The sequence below is a fragment of the Amblyomma mixtum genome, chromosome 9, assembly GCF_055824585.1.
Source record: "Amblyomma mixtum isolate Tamu chromosome 9, ASM5582458v1, whole genome shotgun sequence".
Taxonomy (NCBI): domain Eukaryota; kingdom Metazoa; phylum Arthropoda; class Arachnida; order Ixodida; family Ixodidae; genus Amblyomma; species Amblyomma mixtum.
The window spans coordinates 70,810,858-70,827,947 of NC_143020.1; the positions used below are offsets into that span (position 1 = coordinate 70,810,858).

Consider the following 17,090-nt stretch of genomic DNA (forward strand, 5'->3'; position numbering starts at 1 on the left):
GGCGTTAGACGTCGAAATGTTAGACGTCACCAAGGCATCTATCAGTCAGATGCGTCCGTATGCAGCAAAGTTTCCCAGGTCGGTTTGAGCCATAATTGTGAAGTGCAGAGTACCTGAAAAGTTTTCATCGTTTTCATCGTCGGTGTTCCTAGAACTTATTCCGCCGACTCGGGACAGTTTGACATCGCGCATTCCTAGGTAATTATAGACCAGTTATGCTGACACCGAGTCGAGAGGACGTTTATGTGAACGACGGCCCCTCGCAAGTTGTGTAAAGTGTGCGACATGTGACTATTAGACCCTTTCCCTGAGTTTCGGGTCGTTAATTTGCCCGGAGCGGTGGTCACGGTGAGCTGTCTGTGTGAAGACACAGCTGTTGCTGCTTCCAACACATGAAGTTCGCACAGTGCGCTGTGAGAACCCTTGCTGCTTGTCCGCCGCCGCGTTATGACGCTCGGTGGTTATGTGGTTAAGTGGTTATGACGCTCGGCTGCTGACCCGAAAGACGCGGGTTCGATCCCGGCCGCGGCGGTTGAATTTCTTTGGAGGAGATTTTCTAGAGGCCCGTGCACTGTGCGATGTCAGTGCACGTTAAAGAACCCCAGGTGGTCGAAATTTCCGGAGCCCTTCACTACGGCGTCTCTCATAGCCTAAGTCGCTTTGGGACGTTAAAGCCCATAAACCAAACCAAACCAACCTTGTTGCTTGTCCTTGTGCCTCGGTTGGCTACACCGCATCTGATTCTACAGACATAACAATGGGTCAACGCCTCTAGGCCGGGCGCTTGAGGTGAATCTACGGGCACGAACACCCACTGAAGCTGTGTCATCCGCAGTGGCGCGGTTGCCCCTGATGACGCCTATTGAGCGTGTGGGCAGCCTCGATTACTCCTGTATCCCTAGATGGTGGGGGTGGCACCATCTTCAACTCCTACCTATGGCTTCGCTCGGCCGCATATACCTTACTGGGCTATTTTAACGCGAGTTCGACCGCGTGAGGATTCAAACACGTGTGTGGGTATCGTTTATTAGCGTTCCATTTATTTTCCTCTTAGTTGGGCATTCAACACACGTGGCTGGCACGTTCGGTCGTGCTCCCTTCCCAATAGCTTCGGGCCCGTGAAAAGCACGACTCGCACACGACCGCCTTAATAAAAGCCGCGCAGTGCCGCTCACTGTTGCCGTTCGTGACTTGCGGAAAGTGAAGGCCAAAGCGAGATCGGGTCGAAAGGTGGAGGGAAGGCGAGCGCATCGCCGTAAAGCCTTGCGGCTCTTTATATCCACTTCGTCGGTCGCTTGCTTTCCTCGGCACGAATGTCGGACACTGGAGCAAATACAGTGCAGTCAGGAAAGTCTGTCCTATTGCCCCAAGGCGGGCTGTTGTTTATTTGCTGCTACGCATTTGCTCTCCGGGCTTTCAGGGATCAGTGAAGAGATCGATAAACCGAAGGAGACAGTATCGTCTCGGAGGAGAACCCGTTCAATGTACTGCCACCATATATATACACGTGCTGGCTACTGGGTTGCTCTAGATTGCGTTCACGCAAGCGCAGCCATCGCAGGTCCCGCTAGTCCGCTCTTGTGCATGTACGCCACCCAAGGAGCGCGACCCTCATTTGCTTGTTGGGTGCCCCGGACGCTACTATGCCTCGCGGGCTCGTTGGCGTGTCCCTCAGCCAACTGGCGCTGACGGCGGCGGAAAACGACCTGGCCGCCGGTGGATGACGCGCCGGCGTGGAAGGAGGGAGGGATGTATTGGAGGAAGGAACGCGTCTTCGTCGCGTAGTCACCGGGCCGGGTGGCCACTTAACCTTGAAACCCACATGGAAGGGAGCGGTGCTAGCCATCCCCGCGTTGTTTGCTGGACGTCTTTCGAGTCGACGCACCTCTGCCTGCGGCTGACTGTGCCCCCGCCGCTCGCTTCGCTCTTCGCTAACGCTCGAGATCGACGCGATTCTATGGAGTTTTGCGACTCGGATCTCTGACTTCGACGGCGGAACGGCACGACGCCCGTCCCTGACGATGTCGCTTCTGCACAGCTGAGCAAAGACGACCCCGTGTTGCAAGCTTGTTGTGCATACACCTACACGGATGGGATTACGTGTGTGCAAATGTGAATCGGCGCGGAAGTTCGCGACTGCAGTGGTTTTGTAGAAGTGATGTGGCAAAGGAACGCCGCATAAGTCTGGGATAAGCTTGGGCTCAACTGACTACGGTACTTCACAAGTCGTGAGTGGCTTTTCTGCTTTGCAGAGACCGTTGTACTGAGCAATTTCCTGTGGGATAAACAGCGTTGGCATCGCAGTCGTAATTAGTATTGCCTAAAAACGCTCCGCGCTCACACGCTAATCTATGAGAATGTTAAGGCGGGTAGCGGAACGCCTGCGAGTTTTTGTTTTTGTTTCGTTCTTAGGCAAGCAGTTGTGGCTGTTCGTAACTGTAGATATCGATATGTCCGTGTCTGTCCCTCTCGTAAATGCAGCTGAACTGACCCCCGCACTGATTGAGGAATTACCGATATAAGAGAAACAAATGTGGAAGTGAGCACATGTTTAGTTCGTCTTTGCCGGTCGGGAGCCCTTCTGAGAACGGGGAAGTTGCACCATGTTGTTTGACTACGTCTAACCCGATGGCGCCCAGTTCTTGGCACTTCGCCTACAAACCGGCGATGTTTGTTGAACGGCTTCCATGGAATGCGTGGTCATCGTTGATCGTACTATAGTGGGAACGAGGAATATATTTCCCGCCTTTATGGTTGCCCGTATTCAAAGTTTCTCAGTATACGCTGCTTGTCGATTAATTTGTGAAAGCAGAGTGCTCAATACTTAAGGCTAAGACTTAGTTATGCGATATAAACGGCGTCGACAAATTGGCGGGCTTTGCGTCACTGCATATTCCTTGCGTTGGTTGCAGTTCAGTACCACGAAGATATCTGAGCATTCGGGGAGGCTAGCGATTCCACGAGCGACTTGTGTAGGGACACTTGGTACGATACAAGGTATTACGACGAGTCATCTGTTGAGTCGAAAACTTTTTTTATGAGATGGGAGAGGAGAAAAGACGACCGACACGCTTCTCACTAAATTAGAAAGTAATGGCCGGTCGCATACTGTCGCATACAAACTTCTTGTTCATAGGTAACAAGAAACGTTTAAGCAGTGGACTACTTTTTCGTCGTGAAGGAATTCTGTGCATGGATGCTGAATTTCGGATCTTCACTGCAGACTTAAGTCGTATCCGACTATAAGTAGTGCGAACTTATTAGGCGTTCTACACAACCAATGCTTTTTTTTTTTACATTTTTGTAAAATTCTAATAGTTCTCGTACCCGTACATGAGCCTTTCTGACGTCCGTGCTTCAGTCGCTTGAGCGTAGCGGGATCTTAGCGGGAACAGTATGAAGGAGGGGTTTCTAGATGGAGCTGGGGAGCTATTTTCGGCCAGGGTTCGCCACAGAAAGCACGGTCCACGTGACAGCCTTCGCGCGAATAAATTGTGCGCAGAGGAGGAGGAACTGAAAGCCAATCGTTGTCCCTCCGTACTCTATCCTTTGCCTGAGACTCTACGGGCTGCCGCCTCGGCGGTACTAAAGGCAAGGGCAACTTCCATCGCGGACCACACACACACACGCACGCGCACTCGTGACACCCATCATCGTCTCGGAATCCCAGCTGTCGCGGCAAGACTCGGCGGACATTCCTGGCGGTCGGCCGAATGGAACCTCCACGCGTCTCTCCTCTCCCGGCGCTCTCTCGCTCGCTCACGAGTCATTTTCACGCTGTGACGTCTGGAGCCACCAAAAACTAAGGGTATAGTGAACTAGAATATTTTAGTACACTGTACTAAGGGCGCGTTGTTCTGATCTCTGCGGCGGCAGGAGCGAAGACGCCAAACTTCTATTTCGTCCTTGTTTGGAATGATGTGGAAGATTTCAGTAAGCATAGATCACCACGTGTAATTCGCCTGCGATCGGCAGATGATTTGTAATTAAATTTCTTTCCTCACATAGTTTCGGATTCAGCAGCCGGACAATACCTCTTACGCCGAAATTATTAATGCTTATCACGTGTGACGTAAAATAAAAAAAAAGCTTTGTAATCGACCTGTTCATTCGCTCTTTTTCCGTCTCCTGCTGCATGTTTGCGTAAGAGTGGAAGCAAATTCAACCGCTTAATCGTTCAAATTTTGTATGTTTGAGTTCATGTCAACCCTACTTATGACGTCATAGCCACCGTCCTGTTGTAGTAGTTGTACTAGTAGTTGTACTAGTAGTTGTACTAGTAGTTGTACTAGTAGCAGTAGTAGTTGCAGAATAATATTCAAATATATTGGCCGCTGCAGCGGCTCAGCGGTTATGGTGCTCGGCTGCTGACCCAAAGGACGCGGGTTCGATCCCGGCCGCAGCGGCTAGAATTTCTTTGGAGGAGAAATTCTAGAGGCCCGTGTACTGTGCGATGTCAGTGCACGTTAAAGATCCCCAGGTGGTCGAAATTTCCGGAGCCCTCCACTCCACTACGGCGTCTCTCATAGCCTTAGTCGCTTTGGGACGTTAAACCCCATAAACCAAACCAAATATAGTATTAAGCGGAAACGGAGGGGTGGTAGTAGTAGTAGTACTACCGGGTGTTTTTTTAGAAGGTCCAAATTTTTTAAAAAAAGGTAGATTGCTTTAGATTTATTTTAGCACTGGGGCTATACTGGAGGCTACGGCGGGCGCCAGCAAGAGGAAAACTGTTTTAATTAGTTCGCTGATTAACTAAATATGTTAATTAACTTTTCTAATTTTTGTTTTAGGGGGTATGTTGTATTCGCAGAATTGGAGATCGTCCTCCAAACAGTCCAACCAAGAAAAAACAATTTTAATTAAAAATTTTACGAGGCGCGAAAAAGTCACCCTGGTAGGCATCTTCACACCGTAACGCAGCGGCGGGAGCGCCTCTGACGTAGTTCACTCCGGCTTGCGCTTTGCGTCACGCGTCCCGGACTGGCGGCCTGCGCTATCGCTGCTTATCTCGCTTCGCTCCGCGGCCTCACGGAATGCCGCGCTGGAACAAAAACGCATTGACACAAAGTACAGGGCGGAGCGAGCGCTCACAGACGCTGTGTTACAGTGTGAAGCTGCCCACCAGGGAGACTTTTTCTCGCTTCGTTACGCGCGCAAAAAATTATTTCATGAAAATCTTTTTTTCTTGGCTGGACTGTTTGGAAGAGATCTCCAATTCTGCTAATACAACATATCCCCTAAAATAAAAATTATAAAAGTTAATTAACGTAATTAGTTAATCAGCGAACTAATTAAAGTAGTTTGCCTCTTACCTGATGTCCGCCGTAGCCCTCAGTATAGCCCCAGGGTTAAAATAAATCTAAAGGAATTTACCTTTCTTTAAAAATTTTGGACCTTCTAAAAAAACACCCTGTATATTAAAAAATAAGCGGAAATAGAGGGATAGGTAGCAGACTGGAGAAATGAAACGAGAGAGGCGAGGGGACAGCCACGAAGGATTGGGGGGGCGCGTCCTGTTGCTGTTGCTAAAACGAAAAGAAGAACATTAGAGACCAGATTCACTTTTAAACTATTTACCGGGCGTAAGCGAATTTCTGTTACTGATCCTGTAAAGTCTGACCCAGCGCCTCACTTGTTTTTTGATACACCTCAACCACTTCATTCCTGGGAAGGCTGATGTCTCTGTTCCATTGGTTCGGAGCCTCGAGATCCTTGCCCAGCCAAAGATGGCCGCCGAGGTTACCGGACCTCCTTTAAATCTTTTACCGTTAGCCAGTTCTAAAATTTTTCTCCTCTGTCATTACTATGGTAGGACACAACTTTAAAAAAAAAGCAGCAGTTGCTAACACGGGGCCGCGGTCCGCGGCGTCCTGTATTACTCCGCTGGCCAACCGCAACTGTAAACGAAATCAGCTTTTTAATGTTTGACTATATCAAACATTCCGTATCAAAATTCTACAGTTCATAATTTTTTTTTTCTTGTGACAAACCTTGTTATAGGTAACAAGAAACGTTTAAGCTGCGGACTACTTTTTCGTCGTGGAAGAATTCTGTGCGCAGAGGCTGATTGTGGGCGGCGCTTCACTGCAGACTTGAGTTGTATCCGACTATAAGTAGTGCGAACTTATTAGGCCCTCTACACCACTCATATCCCACTACGCCACTCATGTATTTTTTTTTTACATTTTTGTAAAATTCTTCAGGAAACAATCTTCCTATACCTTAAGCTTGACTCATGATAGCCTTAGATGCTTATGCGCCCTTGAACACAACACACCACACTCCTTTGATCTGCGTTTACTATAAACACTCCAAAAGAAAGTACACGAAAATGAAAATTTCGGTTTCTGCATCCTTTAAACACGACGTCCCTCCACGCGTACGCAGACGCCGCGTTTCTGGCGGCGCGATTTTCAGAAGGGTCCGAGTGACCATGAGGTTATCGCACAAAGGGCCGCTTTTGTCCTCTCCTGCAGCTGGGCGCATAACGGGTTGCCTTTCAAAGCGATGGGAGACGCGACGCGGATCTGGCTCAGCGGGGATGGGGAGACGTTTTTGCCTTTGCCATCGGAGTCGTATGCGCCTAAGATCAACACTGGCGCGTTCCACTGGCGAACTTGAGGAGACGGGCGTCTGTACGACGAAGTAGCCGCGTGCCTCTTGGGTTGCGTGGAGCAATTAAGACATAGCTGCGCCGGGACGGCGACGTAACGTGCAATTAACATACGTGCGCGTGCGTGTTCTTACGCCACTGCGACAAGGCATTGATGTCAACAAGGACGAGCATTGATGAAATGTATATGGTCAAATAAACACCTTACGATGTCAACAAGGGCGATCATTGATGAAATGTATATGGTCAGATAAACGCCTTACCTTGCGTAACAGATCCACATGTTCTGGGCGCTGTTTATGTCTCGGGTCATTGCGGGTGGGGATTACGAAAACATAAACCGTGCAAGTGGCCACACATTGCCACCTTGCGTAACTGGACCGGAAAGTGTCTGCTGATGACCTTCATTCATTTCTGACGTTGCGCCTAGAATGGTGCATGACAGCTTTGGATTGTGCCCGGGCTCTGCGCATGCGTATTACGCCCCTGTCAAGCACTTACGGAGAGTGTCATTAGCTATAAATGCACTTTGTCAAATCTAAACGTCGCAGGTGGAGTGTCACTCGCAGGAAGAGTGCACTCCGGTTGGAGTGCGTTTACGGAACGCACTTTCAGGGCTGTGTGCATAACCTCGACAGCAGCGACTTTGAAGGCACACTAGTATGTGTGATGCATAAAAGTATTCGCAAGTTGATTTTACTTGTTGTAACAGTGTTTCTTTAAAAATATTTCTTCGTTACAGCTACAAGCGAAGCAACACAACAAAGGAACGCGTACAGATGCAACATCGCTTCCCGTCGCCATCTTGTTTGTCAAAATTCTGGATAGTCTTGGCTGGTCTTGTCTTTTCTTCTGTTTGTATATTTTTCCCATCGTTAGAAACTGTTTAAGCTCATTTTGTTTGCGATATCACGTCAAACAGCGAATTTTAAGGGTTTTTTTTTTTTCATTTTCGTAGGCCTCTTGAAAAATACCGCTCATTTCGTATCGTCATTTTTTTTTTGGAGGGGGGGAGTGTTGGTTGGTTGGCTGGTTTTGGGGGAAAGCAAATGGGGCAGTATCTGTCTCACATCTCGGTGGACACCTGAAGCGCGCCGTGAGGGAAGAGAGGAAGAAAAAGGTTTTTTTTTAAGTACGAGGGAACTTTGCCTTCCGAAGCGCACTCCACTCAAGTGCACTTAACTTGTGCGCTTGACAGGGGTATTACTTGTGTGCGGAGTGCTGAGCCCTTCCAATTAATAAGTGCAACTTCGTATTAATCATCCAGACTGGTACTGGCTCGACAGCTTGCCGTAGCGGAGGCGATGCTATAAGATGAGCTCGGCAAGTAATGCTGTAGATGCTCGTTACTTGTTACAGAGAAGCAGCTAGCGATGACTTAGAGCACGTACGGCTACATTTTGCCGATATGTACCGAAGCTACTGCTGCTACTGCGGTTTGAAGGCAAACATGGGCAGGAATCTTCCTGGCTCTATGTAAAGGCACAATGGGAACGAAAGCGATTGTTCACTTTTCCGGAACCGGTTTGCTTTCTTCAGGGGTGACCGAAACGGCTTGAAGCAGCAAACTTGGAGGCGCCACACATCGTGCGATGTAGGAGGGCGAATAATCAGTGTCAAGGGCATTGAGTGTCAAGGGCATTGAGTGTCAAGGGCATTGAGTGTCAAGGGCATTGAGTGTCAAGGGCATTGAGTGTCAAGGGCATTGAGTGTCAAGGGCATTGAGTGTCAATGGCATGGTGGGGAGAGGAGATGAACTAAAGGCGTCAGGTTTCCTCTTTGCAGTGTGGCAACAATCGCATTTCAACTGGAGGTCTCAACGTCTAAAAAAGAATGGCGGATGTTTCGACGCACTAGGAACTGGAGATATGCCGATCTTATGATCCTAGAGGCCTGCGTTTTTTTTTTTTTTCATGGGCACACAATGTATGGCTTCTTGTGTCGATGTTGAGAACGCTGGCAATGCAAATATGCGCCCGTGCGCTTGTTTTAATGTGTATACGTTTCTTTGCTTTCGCAGGTGAGTGTTCGGACGGATCTTCGCAACTCTCCCATACCTCGAATGATGCGCGGAGGCTGACACATACCGTAAGTTGCCCTGACCTCGTCGTGCCGATCCTTGGAAGCCATTTCTAAGGCGCTTAAGGGCGAAAGCCTGGTTGGAAAATCGGTTGCACTGGGGGGTCTACACCTAGTTGCTCTTTATACTGAACTGGACTGTTGATCAATAACATTAACATACAGTTACGCTCAGTGCGACGTGCAACACTCAAGACATGGGCGGTGGCCTTTTCCTTTACGATGCAGTAAGTGCGCAGTGTCCGGGGAAAAAGTGCTTCCAACTGTCAGTCTAAATGATAGTAGAGCTTTCTTTAGTGCATATGTATCATAGGAGCAGTGGCGGCATTTTCATGCATAAAAGGAAAAACAAAAAGGAAAGTGGTTTACGGTCGCAGACACGGCTGCATTTCCTCCGTAGCAACGAAATTAGGAAAACAGCGCAGCTTTCAAGACAAGGGCGAGAGAAAGGGCGAACAGAACAATGCTGTTTACCCTTTTTTTTTTGCTGCTTAGAATCACCAACTAGCCCGGTAAGCCACGCTTACCTCCGTGCTATGGTTACCGTGAGGTTAGTTTGCTCGCTGGCTTGTTAATCATGCGAACCTTGGGCCCATGCGAAGTACCTCCATGCTTAAAAATTTTACACAACCGGGGACATGACAACGAGGCAAGAGACAGCGCGCGCAAGCGCTTACTGCTTTGTCCTCTTCCTGTCGCGCTACTTCATCAAGTGCTGATAACCAACTCACTGCGCAACATGATTTACTGAAGGACCTCTTTTAACCCGGTAACTCGCCATACTCGTGCGTGCTGGCGGAAATTTGAGGGAAGTCCCAGGGGCGCGAGTTCCTTTTTCTGGAACTGCTTGGTGTGGTGATTCCTTCTTCCTCTCCGGACTTGCAGGAGAGACGGAAGAGAGCGACTGGGAGGTTACGCGCATTTTATTTCGAACTCGACCATATTGCGCGCGGTTTTTCCCCGTCCACGTCCTCCGCGGAAGAAAAAATAAAGGCCCAGGTGCCGTCGCCTCCACGGTTCCTGATTCACTTCTGGCTCACTGCTCTGTCTCTCTCTACGCCTCCATATTCATTGATCCCCAGAATAGCACCGCTACACGCTTCGGAGTGCACGCCTCGCTGTGTGTACGCATGCCGTATACGAGTCTTCGCGCACATCCGACAAGGTGGACTACAGAAGTATTGGTACTTCGGCCTCACCTTTCTGACGCACTGCACTTCCCCCTCACTCCCCGCTCGTTTTTAAAGGCGCGGGAGGCGTGTTGTTGCATTGGCGACTCCGTCCGTTCCTTCTGTTTGTGGGAAGTCAGGTTGGCGAGCGGTGGAGGCAGGCGCTACGCGTGAGGTCGTTTGTGTACGCAAGGGAACAGTGGACCTGGCCCACCTGGTATGTGCAGTGACTGTTTTCTTGTGTTGGCGAGCCTTCCCAAACTACTGTTGGCGGAGTTGTTCTTCTTGTCGAAAAAAAAAAGAGAAAAAAGTTGCTCCTCGACCAAAGCGCGCGAGTCGCTGGCGCGCTTTTCACCTCCCCTTTTGTCTGTCTTCTACCCTGACAAGATTGTCGGCAGTGAGAGAGAGAAAGGAATTCTGGTGCATCACCTGACCTAAACACCAACTACAAGTCACCGTCATCGTTCGGCTAATGAAACCGAAACAGCATGAGAGAAGAAATTCAGTTACAAATTGTTTAGCGGTCGTAGGCGAATACCACGCGGTAATCTATATATTCTAATCTTTAACACATCATCTGAAAGAACAAAACACGCAATAAAATTAGGTGTATATTTAAGGAAAGCCGTGTAACCAATGCCGGCGACCTACCGTGATGGCTTCGCGGTCAGCCGCCTTGCCCTTCCTAGCGGTCATGGCAGATGCAAAGCGGTTGGCTGGCATGTCACGAAAATAGATCGAAGTGTTTGCTGGTTGCAGGGCCTACTTTTAGCGAGCATTCGCCGCTTCTTTCTTCGGCTGCATCCCCCCCTCTATCCTCTTTGCGACACCCTCAAAGCTAGGATACATATGACACACACACACACAAACGCACTTACGCATGCATGCGCTTACGAACAACGGCAGCGGGTGACCGGTTTTGTCCCAAGGATACGCTAGCCACCACAAATACGCGTTCCGTGCGCGCGCTACCCGACCGCACCGAGAGTGACACCGCCAGGCGGCTACGTCCTGCGAAAAGAGGGGGTCTCGACCAGGTTCATTATTCGGCCGTCGTCGTCCCGACATGTACGTCAAAACAAAAGAAAAAAAGTAGGGGAAAAAGTTTAGTGTAAGTGACGGGCTTTCTTTACCTGTCTGTCGAGCTGTCTCCCGCGGTTTCTGCGCGTCGAAGCTGTCGCACAAGGGACACTGGACGTCTAAGAGAAAGGAGGGATAGAGAGAACAAAAAAAAAAATAAAAGGCCCAGATAGTATGCCAGTGTGTGTGTCTCTTGAAAGTCGCCGTGTGGGTCGACCTAGCTGCTGGGCGCCTCCGATCCCATACCTGTCGCTCTCGGATATATCCCCTCTGCGCGTCGCCGAAGAGGGGAGGCGGAAGCACCGTGCTGCGCTCGCCCTCGTTGTCTCGGAGATTAGTCCAGCACGTGGGGGCTGCTCGGTGTCTTTGCGGTGTTTTTGCGGTGTCTTGTAGTATGGAAAGAAGCGTGTTGGATGCGATATATGGCGCTCTTAATGCACTGCAGAAGGAAATCTGGAAGGGAACACAGCATAATAATTAAAGAGGCAGCAGTACCCTTCTGTGTGAGGCTAGATCAGGTTGCCTTAAAACCAGGTTACATAGGAGCTAGAATGAACAGACAGTTGATATCTTTGTGTCATGCGGAAGCAGTGTAGGGTACATTAAACATGTTGTGAATGCTAGGGCCTCGTGTACTGTGCGACGTCAGTGCACGTTAAAGAACCCCAGGTGGTCGAAATTACCAGGAGCCCTACACTACGGCGTCCCCCATAGCCCGAGTCACTTTGGAACGTTAAATCTTGTACAACCAAAACAAACCTAAACATGTTCTCGCAAACTGTGAAGGCATACGACCAGATATCGGAGAGGACACGGTGAGCTTTACAGTAGGTTTAGCTTTTAGGGACAGGGAAAGCAAAATTAACACATCAGGTGTAGTGAGGAGGAAGGGGAGACGAGTATTGGTGGCGCAAAAGCAGATTGGAGAAATCGCACGAAACGTCACAGAAATCGAAGTAATCTAGCTTTGAACACGAAAAATACTTGATTTGGTTGTGCGGGGGATAAACAGAACAGGATTCAAAGCGAAGGGGTTGGAGGGAGGGGGGTTTACAAAACAAATAAAACAATTAACCTTTTTATTTCACTAGATAAGGTGCCACTCGCCACCGGCCCGATACAAAGGTAATGCCATACTTGTTTGTATGCCTGTCTACATTATTGCGGCAGCATCAATCCAAACTCATCTGGAGGCCGCCGCGGTAGCTCAGTAGTTACGGTGCTCGGCTGCTGACCCGAAAGACGCGCGGTTTCGATTTCGGCCGCCGTGGTCGCATTTCGATGGCGGCGAAATTCTCGAGGCCCGTGTACTGTGCGATGTCAGTGCACGTTGAAGATCCCCAGAGGGTCTAAATTACCCGGAGTCCTCCATTACGGCGTTCCTCATAGCCTGAGTTTAAGGGCGTTGAACCTCATAAAAACCAAAAAATCATTTTTTTTTCTCGATGAGGTGACCAGTAACGACGCAGTGGTTGGTGTCCTACCTTGTATCCACATACTTATGGCCCGGGCGTTACGGTCTTAATGCGGACTCCTATACACACACCACCACAGAAGCACTCGTAGTGTCGAGAAAGCAAGCGAGTCGCCGCTCCGTTCCCAGCGACCTCCCTTCCTCCACCTTCACCAGGACACCGTCCGGCCGCAGTGGCTTCGTTTCTCGGGCGACCGTGATCTAGATAGCCGCCCCCAGTACACGGTGAAGGAAGGGGGACGACTGCTGTCACGGCGTGGTGGGCGGCCGTCACGTCGGCTGGCCATATACTTCCGGCGTCGTCCCGAAGGGACAACGGCAGGTGTCGCCCGCAAGACCCAGCACCATAACACCGCCGCCGTGGCTCATATTCCGAGGGGGATAGCCTCCACTTCTACTGACCCGCTTGTGCAGCGTCCCGCGACGGGCGACGCCGAGGCCTCGGCCGCCATCATCATGACGCTGTAACGACGGCTCCGTTATACGCGGTCGGGCAGTCCAGACACTTCTGCAGCCGTGCTATGCTTAATTCGACAGAATTTGGGAAGAAGATGGATCGGCGATGAGGTGGTGCGTGGAGAAAATCTCGCTTTTAAAGGTTTGGTTTGGTTTATTAGGGTTTAACGTCCCGAAGCAACTCAGGCTATGAGGGACGCCGTAGTGAAGGGCTCCGGAAATTTCGACCACCTGGGGTTCTCTAACGTGCACTGACATCGCACAGCACATAGGCGCCTCTTGCGTTTCGCCTCCATCAAAATTCAGCCGCCGCGGCCGGGATCGAACCCGCGTCTTTCGGGTCAGCAGCCGAGCACCATAACCACTGAGCCACCGCGGCGGGGCGCTTTTAAATGTTTTCAGCGTTTGCTCAAATTTTCAAATTTTCCTTGCACTATGGCAATACTTTGTTCGATGGAATCCAGTTTTAACGTATCTGCTAGCAGGAACGAAGAAATGCTGGATTTCTGCAACTTTTGCCGAATATTTCCATATCCTGGATTCCATATAGATTCCCCGTGTGCTCGTGTGACTCGTGCGTAATCTGTACACGCTGTACACGCGAAGAGGTCAGCGTACATGCGCGGCTCCGCGTTGCATCATGGACACCATGCTGTAACCATGCGGCAAGTTGGCGGCAAGCATATGTAGAGCGCACGGAAATAACACGAGATCTATCCTTACAATGCCGTACTTGTCATGATTCGGAACATGTGTTCCCGTAATTCGACGTGCTATTCTCGAGTGAAACAGACCTGACGTGGAGCAACATATCTTCGCGGGGATCATCCTCTTCCTTTGTACTGTGTTTTAATCCGGTGTGTCTGTGTGAGATGTACTCTCTTGGCTGCTATTCTTTTTTGTTCGAAACAGTACACACCCTCTTACTCTGACCCTTCCTTTTTGCATTATTTTGCGCCCTCTCACATTTTTGTACCGTTCGTGCCTAGACTGCCAAAAGTTATACAGAACGTTTTCCCCGAAAGGGTTACGTATTGGCGAGAGTTTACTTTTCAGGAGCACGACCTTTGCATTGCCTATGCTAATCCGAGTACTGCGCCCTTCTTACTCAGTCTCTTTCGTTCGTCTAGCTCGTTGTGCGCGGTTTCTTGCGCGTTCCGGTTGAGGAGACGCGTAATACCACTCTACACGCCAACCATGCATGGGCCGAAGCAGACAGGGCACTACGAAGAAAGGGCCGTGGTTCCAGCCAGCGGGGAACGGGCGCGCAGTTTAACTCGCTAGAGGCGTGGTCGCTTTATTGCAAGCTGTCCACTCTCTCTCCGGCGTATGAAGTGAGGACTTCCTGCTTAAAGGGGGCTGCGAGGATGAGGGCGTGGACCTCCCACGTGGAGCGTCTGGTCGCTAGTGAAAGGGTTGAGGATGTGCACTGTGGTTACGAAGAGAAAGCTGGCGCTTGAGCAACATTAATTGAGCGAGTGAAGAAAGAAGAAAGAACGTCCGGCGTTTGACCGGGCCGAGGGTGAAGACCTGCGTTTCTGCGGACCGACCGGGTTTGGGCACTCCACCCAAGGGCGGATAAGATGCCGCCGTATAATGCCCGCAACATGGCGCCTTTTTCTTAGACTCGGGCGACATTAGAGGCTTTTAGCATGGTGAAGACTTATGAGTGTAAACGTATGCCAGTGTACCAGACACCGGCTGCGCACGTCCAGAGGTCCTGTCTGGCCCCGCCCATGCCGCCCGGTAAACTGGTGTAAAACGAATAGCCACTAAGTATAGGCATGCAAATAGCCCTTCAAGGGGAGAGTTTTTGTATGTTCTGTCAATATTAACGACCGGCACAAAGCTTCGAGCGAGGGAAGGCAATAGTATGAGATGTAAGCAAGGAGGGAAGACACAGCTTCGACTCGGCGCTATCCTCAACTGAACCGCTCAGGTTAGTGCTAAGAGAACGATGTGTATGTAGAGTGTCCTGCTGGTCTGATTCGATTAGAGCGACGCGTATATGTTTAGCGGGCGACTTAGAAACTAGTAAAATCTGTATAGACAACTACGAAGACACGCCACAGTAGGTCTTCGCTCATCTCTAAGATGTCATGATAGTGGCCGGATCACTGTAGCCGGGTCACGTTCTTCAAATTCAAATTCTTTATTTCTGCCTTGTAAAGATACAGACAGCGGAGGCGCAGAAAAAGCTGAGAAACAGCTTGACTAAGCCGCAGCCCCCTTTCGCTTCGACGGCCGTTCCGAATAAATACGGAATTAAAAGATATATTGCTTTTCCTTGTTGCTTTTTACCTCTGTTTTTGTCTTCCACTACCGTCCTCTTCTTTTTGTCCAGACGAATTAATTAATGTCGCTAACACCTTCAACAGCCAAAATGAATAATAACGTGATGTGTTCGCAATGCCTGCCATGATAGAATCTCTCTCCGACGCGAGAAGTTTAACCCAATTACGTACCCTTCCCGGTAGATCTATACCAGATAGCGCGAACGTCACCCACGTTAGTGAAGTTAGAGGGTTAGGGTTGCTTCGCATCTTCTTTCACGCGCCTGCAACCGGTTATACTGCGAGGAGTTGCTAAACGCAAGGCTATAGACCATCCGCTCTAAATGTGGTGTTGTGCCGGCAAGACTTCAACGAAGAGGCACGGGTTAGCTAGCGTTTTAGATGCCGATCTTAATTGTTGCCTTCTGCGCAGGCTTTAGGGAGTGGCGCTCGATTATACATCACAAGGAAACAATGAGCAGTGCAACGATTTTCTTTTGCTCATCGTGCACTTCCCTTCGTCGGTGCGCTAGCAAGATAAACGTTAGTGATGTGCTGTTCTTCCGAGTGTAGTTTCCGTGTTAGATACAAAACGTGTGACCCGGTTTCTTGCATTGCTGACGGTGTTAGGGCTTTGCCCTAACAGAGCCTTGCCCACTGATAACTGGCCAGTCACGACTGCACTTCCGCTATAATTTATAATCTGATAACGCATCTCTGTGTATGCTGTGGCGCAGGACACGGTATATTTTGGTATCTTGTTACTCTGCGTTACGTACTTGTCGCTCGCAGAGGCCATGGTATGAACCCCAGTGTACAAGCTAAAGGTACAGAATTTAAAGGAAGCCGCCGCGGTGGCTCAGCGGTTATGGTGCTCGGCTGCTCACCCAAAAGACGCGGGTTCGATCCCGGCCGTGGCGGCTAGAATTTCTTTGGAGGAGAAATTCTAGAGGCCCGGGTACTGTGCGATGTCAGTGCACGTTAAAGAACCCCAGGTGGTCGAAAATTTCCGGAGCCCTCCACTACGGCGTCTCTCATAGCCTTAGTCGCTTTGGGACGTTAAACCCCATAAACCATAAACCAAACCAGAATTTAAAGGCTTTTTTTTTGTCAATACTTCAAATATTTCAAGGTATATATATATATATATATATATATATATATATATATATATATATATATATATATATACACACACATACAGGGTCTGTTCTGAAACAGGACCTAGGACTGGTTTTTTCCTGGGCGAACGGGCGGACGAGAGGTGGTCTGTGCGTACAGGATCGTTGAAGGGGGATATTGGGAATGCTGGGGAAAATCGGCAGTCGGCTCTCGGCCGTTGAAGAGAGGAGGTCGCTTGTACTGTGAACCCCTGTCGAAACGTCTCGTCACGCAGAATCATCGAGGGTTTACTGGATCAGCGATACGCGTTCAAATTTTGAGTAAATCTTGGTAAAACGGGCAAAGAGACTCAAAACATGATTAAGGAGCCCTACGGTGACGCTTCCATGGGTAGATCAGGTGTTTTTTGAGTGGCACAAGCTGTTCCGAGAAGGTAAGGAAAGAGTGGAGGAAGACGACCGCTCCAGACGCCCTTCGACCAGCAAGACCAACGAAAATGTGTAGCGAGTGAAACAGTTACTTAACAGTGATCGTAGAATGAGTACCAGAATGATTGCTGATGATTTGAGCATTCCTCAAACCCAAATTTTTGAGATCGTGGCAGAAAACTTATCCATGAGGAAAGCGTGCGCGAAGTTGGTTCCGGGAGTTTTGCCAGAGGAGGAAAAGGCCAACCGGTAGGATCTTCTTCGTCATGTGAATGAGGACCCCGATTTTTTGCCCAGCACAAGGCGGCAACGCTGCCTCAGCCCCCCTACAGTCTCGACTTGGCCCCGCCAGACTTTTTTCTATTCCCGAGAATAAAATCGACGCTCAAGGGG

At 49.7% G+C, this 17,090-nt stretch overlaps 1 protein-coding gene across 3 annotated transcripts in view; it reads left to right on the forward strand.

Annotated features, from left to right (window-relative positions):
• MESR3 (misexpression suppressor of ras 3) overlaps positions 1-17,090 on the forward strand; it is a 201,385-nt gene that overhangs the window by 143,780 nt on the left and 40,515 nt on the right. Inside the window, exons 1-2 of one of the 3 annotated variants that reach the window (XM_089560340.1) lie at positions 1,722-2,228; positions 8,637-8,704. The exons of 1 other annotated variant lie outside the window; for it this stretch is intronic. The gene's annotated coding sequence lies outside the window, so the exon portion shown is untranslated. Of the gene's footprint in view, positions 1-1,721; positions 2,229-8,636; positions 8,705-17,090 lie in introns of those variants that run through there. One more of the 3 variants, XM_089560342.1, reaches the window with a different exon arrangement.